Source organism: Panthera pardus, unplaced genomic scaffold, assembly GCF_024362965.1.
Source record: "Panthera pardus isolate Hobbes unplaced genomic scaffold, ASM2436296v1 HiC_scaffold_26, whole genome shotgun sequence".
Lineage (NCBI taxonomy): Eukaryota > Metazoa > Chordata > Mammalia > Carnivora > Felidae > Panthera > Panthera pardus.
The window spans coordinates 41,051,084-41,061,734 of NW_026526832.1; the positions used below are offsets into that span (position 1 = coordinate 41,051,084).

At 40.4% G+C, this 10,651-nt stretch overlaps 1 pseudogene; it reads right to left on the reverse strand.

Annotated features, from left to right (window-relative positions):
• Positions 1 to 317: 317 nt before the first annotated feature.
• On the reverse strand, positions 318 to 1,492 carry LOC109258728 (syntenin-1-like; annotated as a pseudogene).
• Between the last annotated feature and the right edge of the window lie 9,159 nt (positions 1,493 to 10,651).

A 10,651-nucleotide genomic window follows, 5' to 3' on the forward strand; every position in this document is an offset into this window, starting at 1 on the left:
TAATTAAAATGGAATAGGCATAAACCAAAAAGAAAAAAAAAATAGGATAAAGAGTCACTACCATTTTGTTTGCTTCCATTGTGCCATGATTTTTTTTAAGTTTATTTAATTTTGAGAGAGAGAGAGAGAGAGAGAGTGCGCATAAGCGGGGGAGGGGCAGAGAGGCAGACAGAGAATCTGAAGTAGGCTCCAGGCTCTGAGCTGTCCACACAGAGACTGACTCAGAGCTCAAACCCATGAGCCATGAGACCTGAGCCAAAGTTGGACACTAACCAACTGAGCCACCCAGGCACCCGTCCTCGACTGTGCCATGATTTTTAAACCTCAGGAATGGTGTGATCCATCAGGCTTTTCATAATGCTTGGTGCCATCCATTTAATAATATAAAATGGATATTGTAGTTGAATAATATATTCAAAGATAAAAGTAGGCATGGTTGTAATAGTAACTATAGTCTCAGATGTTGACCATATGTTTGCAGTTTGAGAGTCCTTCAACCCAATGACATTGTACCCACCAACTTCACAGATGCTGTGTTCTGTGAGAAGACCGATTCTGGCTGCCGAACTATCTTTCACTATGGGTGTTATCTTTCCATTTTTATTTTTATTATTTTTTAAATGTTTATTTATTTTTGAGAGACAGAGCATGAGCAGGGGAGGGGCCGAGAGAGAAGGAGATACAGAATCCGAAGCAGGTTCCAGGTTCTGAGCTGTCAGCACAGAGCTCGACATGGAGCTCGAACTCACGAACCCTGAGATAGTGACCCGAACCAAAGTCGGATGCTTAACAGACTGAGCCACCCAGATGCTCCATCTTTCCATTTTTAAAGATAAAGCCAACATGTCCAGTACTACCTTCACACAAGGTGATTGTCCGTTCAGAGAGCCTGTCCTGGAATCTGTTTGGAGGGCCTGTCCTGGAACATCCTGGACAGTCAGTAATCTTCTCTCAAAGGCCTTGTGCTTCATCATGCTCCAGCCTCTGCACAGTTTTCCAAGCTGATCTGGAGTACGTGGTCTCCAAATCTCAGACCAACCAATCAGGCAGGAGATTTTGCCTGGACCAGCTGAACAAATACACCATTATTACTGATATTATTACTGATTTAAGCCTGAGCCTAATTTCTCCATCTTGGTCCTTACACAAAATGACTTCCCCAAACCCATGCTTAACTTATGCTCCACAAAGTCCAACATCGTTGCCAGTTATGGGAGCCACCACATTCCTGCTGGAAGGTCTTGCTACCAGCTGCCCCTGATCTGATGCTCCAAGGACCAAGGCTCTATTTGCAGGGATTTCTTCTTCATTAAAACTCAGGCCCACGTACCAAGAGAGCTCCAGTTGCGTTCGGTAAAGAGATTTCCCTCTTGGAGACGGGAGCAGAAGCTTCAGATGAAATTGCTGGTTTGGCAGCATTTGCAGAAAAGGCAGCTTGAGCCCGAATTACTTTGCCTACTTTCAGGTCTTCAAGAGATGGCTACAGAGACATTTTTGCAGGACTTTTCTAGGCCCCAAGGACCTGCTCTCTGCCACCACCTCCCAGTAGCTGGTGCAGACTTCCATGAGCAGATGAGAGAAGAGCCACACCTATTGTTGGTTTTGAAAAAAATCTTTCGAACTTACTGGAAGTAATTCGAGAAAACCAGAACTTGAAGACATTAATTACAGGTATACACTGTGTGAGTCCAAATGTTCAGTTCTTGGAATTTAAAATAATTCACTACACTTACAATTAAATTAATTAATTAATTAATAATAATTAAGTCTATATGTATTAAGTGTTAAATGAATATTTGATATTTTTAAAAAGTACACCATAGTTTATTTCAATTGTGTGGATATAGCATAAACATGGCAATAACCTAAATGTTTATTAGAAGGTTGGGTGGTAAACATGGGTCAAATCCTTAGTAGAATGGAGTACATCCATTAAAATACAACAAAATGGATTTATATTTATGTATAATAGAAACATTTAAATAACATACTTTAAGTTAAAAATCAGGCTACAGAACATCTTTTATGGTATAATCTCATTTTTATTTAATTATACATTCTATCTAAGCTCATAAAGAGATCTAGAAATTTATTCTCTAAAATGTTTGTGATGTTTGCCCCTGGAGAAAAATCACCACTGCATCTGAATAAATTGACTGTCTCAAACTTTACAGTATGTTACAATGGGCACATGTTTCATAAACACACTCAAGGGTCTGATCTCATGCACAAAAGACTGTGACACAGGTTGTGCCTCTCTGCTGAGGCCACGGCCACAGGAGCTGAGTTTACATGTATGCTTGCAAGATGATGCTGGCTGTCATGGAGAGCTGTACAATGGGATGTCTACTGATTCAGCCGCTTTTAGGTAGCATCTCCTGGGTCTGGAATAACTCAGGGAGTCAGTACAAGGAGTGGACTAGTATGTAACCCATGAACCTGTATCCAGGTTGGCAGCCTGGGAAAGGGAAGACAGCACCAAGGCTCCCTTTCGTGTCACCAGAGCTGCCTGACTGCCTTCTTATGGCTTGTAAAGCAGCTGTTACTTCCTATTTTACAGTGAGCCAAAGAGAGGAAGACAGATTCAGAGGCTCATATGGAAAGCATCCTTGGCCCATGTATGTTGGACTAGTGTGAACAGGGTCTCTGAGATGAACAGGTATCTTCTGACATTTGAGGTGAGTCACCTGCATATAGGTATATGCAGGTATATAGGTCATATCTTGCCTTATGTGCTTGAGTATTTCGACTTAAAATTCCCATAGTGTGACCCACCAAAGACTTAATTTACAGAGCGTTTCAAAACCACATTGTTACAGTTGTCTGTTAGAATACTTTCAATGAAAATGACCACCTAGCATTTATTTTATGGGAAATTACACTTTCATGCTTATAAATGCAAGTATCTTAAATGATAGTTCTCATGGTTGCAAATCCTCATAGGAAAAATATGTGCTGTAGGAGTGAAAACTTTACAAGCTGATTTGAAAATAGTTTGGCAGCTGGTATACAATTTCAACATAGCTTTAATCAAAAAATATGTTCTAACAAATTGGCAGGAAAACTTGAAGAGAGTAAGTCCCACAAACACGATGATCTGACCACAGTGCTTCAGTTCCTGTTGCTGGGAATTTCCCTCAAAGAAACAAGCAACAGTGTCAGAAGTCCTTTTGTCCACCTGAAGAAACAGGATAGCACAGTTTATGAGGCTTTGTTAGTTTGGCTTTCCTGGATTCAGCCATTTGATGGTCTCCAGCATTTCTATGTGCTGTTTTTATGTTGCATTAAATGGAATTTTTTCCATGCTTTTATGCATGTTTTTGTTTATATAGGAGTGGACATATCACACCTCTGACTCCAGGGTTGCTGGCTCAGAGATTCTCCACCTACCTGGGAATGAGTTCATTCTTCCGGCAACTCTGTACTTCCCAAACCTATAATTACACAACTTAGAGTCATGTACAACCTTGGACCTGTAAGGGATGATCTATGTATTCTATTCTCATCCCAGCTTGTCACAGATACATGAAATAGGGCCCCAGAAAAGTCCTGAGTGTGCTCAGGTTTCCAGAGCCAAATCAGCAGTAGGGAAAACCAGAGACTGGGTTTCAGCTCCCAAGCCTGCAGTTTTCTTGGGTGGTTTCTTTTGTCATTGTTAGATCTCATTTTGACAGCTCATGTTTTTTTCTCTGTTCACCCAGTACAGCCGGAGGCTATTTAAAATGGATTCGTAGTAAAAGTCATTCGAGATGATGCAAAATGAGAGAGACAAACGTGTACCCTGCTAAAGGGTTTTTCCCAAAACACTTCTAGCCCTATAACGATATTTGAAGTCTTGGTCTCCTCTTCTCTTCTCTATGTCCATCCACCATGTTTGTCCTTTAGAGGCATAGCTGGGGGATGAAGAGCCCAAGCTCTATACACCTCTGTCTTCCCTTCACATGGGCAGTTGATTTGTACTAATCAAAAAAACATGCAGATATATATTTATCTCTTTTGAGTTTACAACATTATGGTAATTTCTCTTCATTAGACCAATGTTTATATGATTTACAGCAATTGCCTTTAGCTCTGAGAACACTTTTCAGACACCCAAGCAAACATCAAAGAATCTGACTGTAATTCTACACTCAGTCAGCAGTAAATGCCCTGTTCCTATGTGTCCACAATGATGTATTTTGATGAGAATAAAGGTACACCATTTCAGATATCCTTCAGTTTCCAAATCACCACTGACCTACATTTAAGTGACTATGGATGCTCTTTCTTCTGTTAATAAGCTTCCTATCCTTATGTGTTAGATATAGAATGGGGGAAATTAGAAGTGGTAAACAGATTTAACAACTGTGATACTGGATGAAGCGGCCCAGATTTCAAATCCTGGAAGTATTTCCCTGAACTGATGGTTGATAACCTCCAGAAACCAAACACTGGGTTCGAAGTAAGTCTACCATTGAACTCTTCATCCACATGTGACAGGCGGGGTGGTTCATTCTGCCACTTTTTAAAATGCTCCAATAGGGCATACCTCTGCACGTCTTTAGCGCCTCCAGTATACTCAGGAATATATGTCCGATTCGCTTATGGGCTCATTAGGATACTTCTCCCCAAATAAACTGGGACATAACTCTCCGCTCCTTAGATGTGGGCTGTGTATGATGACCTTTTTCAACAACTGTACAAAAAGGGGGAAAAGATTAACTTTACAGTGAAGAAACCTGAAAAAAAATGACCTCATCCAGGTGATACAGGTTAACACCAACACAATGTCATGTTGATCGAATGCACATGTGATGAAAATGGCACTTTACCCAACCACATAATCCCAGTCTAGTAATGAAAACTAGGCATATGGATTCCAAGTAAGTGACATTGTACAAAATACCTGACCGTCATCCTCAAAACCACTGAGGTCATAAAAACAAGAAAAGTCTGAGAAACAGTCACAGCCAAGAGGAACTTAGGAAGACATTAGTACTGTGTAAGTTGATACTCTGAAATGAGGACTTTAAGGAAAAAATAAGCAAATCTGAATAAAATATGAATGTTAATAATAATGTATCAACATTAGTTCATTAATTGTGATAAATATACCACACTGATGTAAGATTTTATAATAAAGACAAACTGGATATTGAGTATATGAAAACGTTCTGCATTATTTGCACAGTCATCTATAAATCTAAAATTGTTCCACAATAAAGATTTTGTTAAAAGTTCATCACACGCATTTATTGACCATAATACACTTATTCGAAAAGCAACTTTGGGGGTGACAGCAGGCAGACACTAGAGCCTTTGCTACCAAGGGTGCCGTAGTCTTCACCAACATGGTCTCTAGTCAAAGGAGCAGCCCAGAGTCCCCGGGACCGGAGCCCTTGTCATAGTGAGACCTGCCCTTGGGTCCCGACTTGCTGTCACCCCACACTTTCTGGAATTGGGATGCCACAGCTCCTCACCACCCACAGAACTGTGCTGATGCTGTGCTGCTGCCCTACCCCTGGGCCCTAAGTCAGGCTTTTGACCTGCCATCCCTGGGGCCTTACTGTGGCTGCACTTTGCACCCTGGGCCCAAGTCACTGCCGTGTCCTCATTCCTAGGCTCATGCTACTGCTACATCTCACCCCCAGCCCCAAACCTGAGCCCAGCTGGTGAGCCCCAGAGGCTCAGTGGTGGTCTACACACTCTCAAACCTCACACAACAGCTCCACCACTGCAGCTGCTGTTCCTGTGTCCCATGTCCCAGGTGCCACAGCAGCTAAACGTACCCCTTTCTCTAGCTCGGCTGCCCCTCTGAGTGCTGTATGCCTGACCCGATGCCAAGAGGGTTCCCCTCAGCTTAGCTCTTGCTCCCTTGGAGAAAAAGGAAGATAAGAGGACCTCAGAAGCCTTTACCACCAAAGACCCCAATGGCCTTTGCCACTGAATGTCCAGCACACTCCCCTAGGACCCCTGCAGTGTTCCCCAGCACTGACCTCAGTTCACAGAGCTGTACAAATACCCTACTGCCATGCCCTCCCCAGAACTAGAGATTCTGCCCCCTACCCTCCCCCTCTGCCACCCCTCCAAGCTGGTGTAGTGCAAAAGGCCAGGAGAGGTGCTGCTCCCTCCACTGCACAGACATGAGATAATTTTTGTTTCTAGGGACAAAGAGGACTAGATATTAGCTGTAACTCCTACATGATGACTTGGGTATGTTCTGATGACAGGCCCTTCCATCCATGAAATGACGGAATTCTGAGAGTGAGTCCTACCAGCATTCTTCTTAATATGTCAGCAGCACTGCAATAATGGAAATTCAGGAACACCTCAAGAGTTACAGCAGAAAGAGGCAGGGAGATTATCTTGTTCCATAAATTGCAGAAATGAAACCAGATCAATGTAAGCCCTCATCATAAATCATTCTCATTGGGAAATTCAGCCATTGGCACTATCTTCCTGGCGGAGGGAAGGAGACACACATCTGTTATCAGTAAATATTCTGTCTGACAATAGAGGACTCTCCTTGCGTGGGTGTAAATAGTACAACTGGTTTAGGCCCACTAAGCTGTTCTAGATTTCAAACAAAAACAGCTGGGTATGTATATCCTGAGCCAGAAAATAGCCTCACTCTAGCAGTTGGAAGATAAATACCAAGCCAGAGGGCCTGAAAGAGACTGGGCATTAAATAGAGACAAGACAGCATTAAATATACTTGTGTGGGAGCCAACATTTCGAACTGTGAGACATTAGGAATCTATTGACAACCTATTAAATGTAAATGTCTATTAACAGACTGTTAGCAGAGGGTGATAAAAAGAATATTTATACTTCAGTGCCATGGTATAAAAATGAAACCTGGGGCACCTGGGTGGCTCAGTTAAGCATCTGACTTTGGCTCAGGTCATGATCTCATGGTTTGTGAGTTCGAGCCCCACACTGGGCTCTCTGCTGACGGCTCAGAGCCTGGAGCCTGCTTCGGATTCTGTGTCTCCCCCTCTCTCTGTCCCCCCCTCCCCACTGATGCTATGTCCCTCTCTCTCTCAAAAATAAATTAAAAAATTAAAAAAATAAAAAATAGAAATAAAAATGAAACCTGGCATGATTGTTTGTACACTGACGAGCTGTACCCTAGGCAGCTGCCACATGCTGTCTCACAGGGAGAGCCTGTCTCCTTTCCTGCCATCTCACTTGATATTTGTCTGGAATAGGGGCCTGTAGCAGTGTGACAGGCATCCCCTGTGGTCCCCTAGCCTGAGTTTGCAAGTGATCGCAGCCTACCACAGCTGACAAGCTCATCACAGAAGCGTTTTGAGTCCTACTTATTGACTTTAGGGTTTCATGTGCATATACATGAGAAAGATACACACAGGGCTTATTGGGGAAAACTGTATCTACTACCAGAGATTTCATCAACTATCTACAGTAGTACCTGGAGTCCTTCCTTCTCAAGAGGAAGACTCTTTATCTGAACAGTGTGAAATAAGAGCTCCAGAATCTTCCAGATTTGGTTGGGATTCTAGCTCACCATTTAATGGACTGTGTGATTTCAGTTACATTAAAAAGAAAAAAAAAAAAAAACTCGTGAAAATCCCACTGTTACTTTTAGGGAAACCATACTAAAAATAAATCAATAATGCTTGGGGAAAAGGAAAGCAAATTTCACCTTAAGTTATGGTATCAGAAGTTTAGTTACCAGATTATTAGTTAAACTAACGAATAATGAGTGTTTATTGCTTCTGTATTGGTTACCATACTAGCCACAATATAGCAAGTATGAACAAAATCAATTATGATCCCTTCCCTCACACATTTTACTGTCTAGTGGGAAAAATATATACTAATCAAATAATCACAACTGCAAATAAGTAAATTTTCTATGATGACAAGTGTAATAAAAAGATAAGTACAGGGAGCCATGAAGTGTATAAGGGGGCTTGAATTAATCCTGATTACTGAAGGGTCCCCAGAGAAAACCCTGAGCTACATACAGGAAGAGGGCAAGGAGGAGAGTATTCTTGGCAGAGAGAGTATCAGCATAGAGAAAAGGGAGAGGACCAGAGCAAATGGGGGAAAAACAAACAAACAAACCAACCAACAAACACAAATAGATCCACTTATATCTAGAGTTCTGGGGCCTTCAGCTCTAAACTTTATGCAGGATACTAATGACCTGGTCTATCCTGAGGGTGACAACCAGGGTGGTGGGGGTGCTAGGAGCTATACCATTCTAGGAATGGTTGAGGAAACCTGGAAACAGTCTGGAGAAAAGTAGAATGACGTTAAATTGTTTAAACTCTCTATGAAAGAAAATAAAGATTTATCTGCATTGCTTCCATTGGCAGCTAAAAAAATCACAGGCAGAACATGAATGCAGATAGGTTTCAGTTCTACACAGGATTACAGTTAGGATAAATCTGGTTGAAATTTCTCAGCGTTCCCATATGTAGAATTCTACATAATGCCATGAAGTATGTTTTTCATTTACTATAATTTTTAGATTTTTTTGTTATTTCAAAATTTGATATGAGGGTTATGTTGCACGGAACACATAATCATTTCTCTGAAATCCTTATCTACTTTTTTTCCTATACCTTTTCTCAAAAAGGTAGAATCTCAAGGTCCTATTCTTAGGAGCAAAATTTAAATGAAGTCATTCATTGAAGCCATTTATTTGTTTATTTATTCATTATTTTTTAAAAATAGTTTGGGAGTGCCTACTATGTGCCAAGTATTATGTCAAATGTTGGGGATGGAGTAGTAATCAAGGCTGATATCCTTGATAATAATTCTGGATCTGTGTGCCATTTCTCAGACTTGAGGTTCAAGACTCAGCTCTAGTCCAGTTACTATGCTTTTCTCTAAGCAACTAGAACTTATCTCTTCCAAGTTGTATTACATTTGATGTGATACGGCCTCTTAATTTAATTAGCTCTCTGGAGAGTAAGTCAGTCTGCCCACTGTAATATGACCAGTCATTGCCCACAAGTCAACACCGGGCCACCATTTTACCCTGGTGAGTTCCTCAGCCTCACTACCAGCTTGGAGGATGCCTTAGTGCAGACAGCACCTAGAAACTAAGAATTGTTTACTGCCTTTGATAGGGAAAGAGAAACTCAAGTTCTGATATATTCTAAATTCTGATCTTTGGGTTATCTTTGTCTATATTAGTATCTCAAAAGTGAAAAAAAAATCTTGCTGACCAAACTTTATAATCTTTCTATGTAATAAAATGACAAAGAATATTTTTATACTTTATTTCACTCACTCAACAAATATAATTTTTTTAAAATGTCTATTATTTATTTTTGAGAGAGAGAGCACAAGCAGAGGAGGGGCAGAGGCAAAGGGGGACAGAGGATCCAAAGCAGAGTGGTCTCTGAGCTGACAGCAGAGAGCCTGACATGGGACTCAAACTCACGAACTGCAAGATCATGACCTAAGTTGAGGTCAGACACTCAACTGACTGAGCCACCCAGACGCCCTCAACAGATACAATTCTAATCCAACTCACACCAGATGGTGATCTTAATTCTAATTTACTGCCTTTCCCTGAGAACATCACAAAAGAATAGTTTTGCTGGTTAGCATAATGTACTACATTCTGGAGTGTTAAGAGTTACATTTTTCTTGGTTTTCTATTAGAAAGTCAAAGTTAAAGCCTTGTCTAAAACAGAAAATTGATTTATGCTGTAATTCTCTTTGACCTGGTGAATATCAGTTGTTTTAATGTCAAGAATGAAAAAGTGAACAAAGCAGTCTTGCAATTATGTGAATGAACTAGCACAATGGCACCTTGCTCTCCTCCTACAGACCTGGGATTTATCTTCCTTGTAGGGCAGGCTTTTTAAAGCTCTGATGCCACCATCTGGGCTCTGTAGTGAAGGAAATAAATCACAAATGACTTTTTAAAAAGATAACACATTCATTTCAAATATAATACTTAGCTGTGAGTTATAGTCAGAAAAAAATACCTTCATTGACATTTTTATTTATTTTGCATATTCTACCAAGATCCTTGGGCACATGGTGTCACAGTGACATGAGTTCTGGTTCTGCAATCAGAACTGAGTCTCCACGCTTGCACTTACTACTGTGAGACCACAGACAAGTAACACTCTCTTTGTTTGCTTCCTTATCTGCAAAATACAGTGCCTAATAAATTACTGTTTCAGGATTGAATGACATAAAATATGTAAACTATCTGGCACATAGTAAGTGCTCAATAAATGGTATATTAATTCCATTGATATTGGCACATTTTAGCATTTTTTATCCTGCATAGTGTTGATTATATCTAATTTATGTTTATCAAAAGTTACATCTTAGGTTGTTATTACTATTTCTATCCTAGGAATACATATAAAATAAAATTTGTCTCAAACTGCCTCTTCTTTGTTTTATAAGGACTAAATATGATAATGAATTTAACAGAAAAAAATAGTTCTTGAATATTATTGGCCCAAATCAAAGTAATTTATATGAAATAATATCTAATATTTTATTTAGAGGAATCAAGGTTATATGTCAACTCTTAAACCTGACTTATGAAAGCTAATAAGCAGGTGAGGAGGTTTAAATCCTTAAACAGGTCACAGTGCTCTAAGATTAGATAACAAGATACAAATGAACAAAGGGTTCCAACTCTTGGAACCTTTAATGGGGTTTCCAA